The sequence below is a fragment of the Manacus vitellinus genome, unplaced genomic scaffold (genome assembly GCF_001715985.3).
Source record: "Manacus vitellinus isolate BGI_N305 unplaced genomic scaffold, ASM171598v3 scaffold_7_pilon, whole genome shotgun sequence".
Classification (NCBI taxonomy): Eukaryota; Metazoa; Chordata; class Aves; order Passeriformes; family Pipridae; genus Manacus; species Manacus vitellinus.
The window spans coordinates 25,316,018-25,317,371 of NW_021940813.1; the positions used below are offsets into that span (position 1 = coordinate 25,316,018).

At 39.0% G+C, this 1,354-nt stretch overlaps 1 long non-coding RNA gene across 2 annotated transcripts in view; it reads left to right on the top strand.

Moving 5' to 3' along the window:
- Positions 1-660: 660 nt before the first annotated feature.
- LOC108641626 overlaps positions 661-1,354 on the top strand; it is a 38,428-nt gene continuing 37,734 nt past the window's right edge. Inside the window, exon 1 of one of the 2 annotated variants that reach the window (XR_001922164.2) lies at positions 661-956. This is a non-coding gene — a long non-coding RNA (uncharacterized LOC108641626). The remainder of the gene's footprint in view (positions 957-1,354) is intronic. The other variant, XR_003916345.1, reaches the window with a different exon arrangement.

Here is a 1,354-nt window from a genome sequence, read left to right on the forward strand (position 1 = left end):
CAGCACGAAATACCATGGTAGGTCGGGTTAGAAAAAACATTCAAGTGAAGCGTGCGCATCTGAAGGGCGCTGGTATCTAAACACCAAACATAATGATTTTATATATACATATATATACACACACACACATATATATATATGTATGTATATATATTTGTTCCCATGCGTCCTCCCAAGGTTTCTTTTTTATATATAAAAGATCCAACACAGATTTCATTGAATAAATCTGAGATCTCCAGGTGCAGACGTTTGAATAGTCAGTGCCAGAACCCCATGTTTTCCTTTCCAGCCGATTTTGCTTGGATCAGGCTCAAAAACCGAGTGAGTCTCGTGGTTTTGTTTACACTGAATGGGGAGGATAGGAACGGTGCCATGGGGCCGTCTTTCATTAATATACAGTGAGGATTTTGTCTAAATTACTGCTATGAATTTCACAGTACACGCTTTCAAAAGCCGTCTCAGGTGGCCTGATGAAACGTGATAGCGCCTCTGCAAACAGATCTACTTTCTTAATAAAAAAGGAAGGTGGGGGGGTGGAGAAATCCCCTCAAAATAAAAAAAAATTGTACACCTTCATAACAGCTACAACAAAAAATAAAGCTTGAAATGGAGTAATGTCGTTTATTTAAAAAAAATATCCCAACAAAAAACAAACAACCAACTTCGTTCCCCAACTCTTCCCACCCCCTCCCTTGCAGAGTGAGATTGTTTTGTCTGGAAAAAAATCCAAAGTATAACAAGGGGAGAACAGTTAGTGCTGATTTTCATTTGCATAAATTTTCATATATTTTGGTGAAAATAATAGACTAGTGGAGAGCGGGGCTTAGTGGAGTCAGTGCAAAGGAAAATCTTAACATGGATCGTTTCGCTGGAGTTGAGAACATGCTTTTTTCCCCCTGTCACCTTATTAAAATCAAAAATTAAAAAAATTTCTCTAAATCCTGGAAGTATGATCGGTAAGTGTTTTACGTTTTTTTTATCTACTTTTGTTTGCTTTAAAGTCTTCTGGATATATATTTTCAAAAGCTTAGGACAAGACAGGGAAACCTATGGCAACTGCCTGGAAGGAAACAGACTGGAAAAAAAAAGGGAAAGGGAAAGGAAAACAAAAATCCCAACAGCAACAAAAAGCACCTTAGTGAAATATTACATAAAAAGCATGGATTCATTCCAAAGCTCAAGGCAGCAAAGCAATTCTTCAGCGCTGGAAAGTCTTTCTGGTTACTACTTCACTTTTCTGGGCACTGTTAATTATTGTAACACCAGGACTCGGGGAGGCGAGTGGGGGTGAGGGGGCGGCGAGGAAAGCTCTCGAAAATATTACAGATTTGTAAAGGGGAGCCGAGGCAGAGAT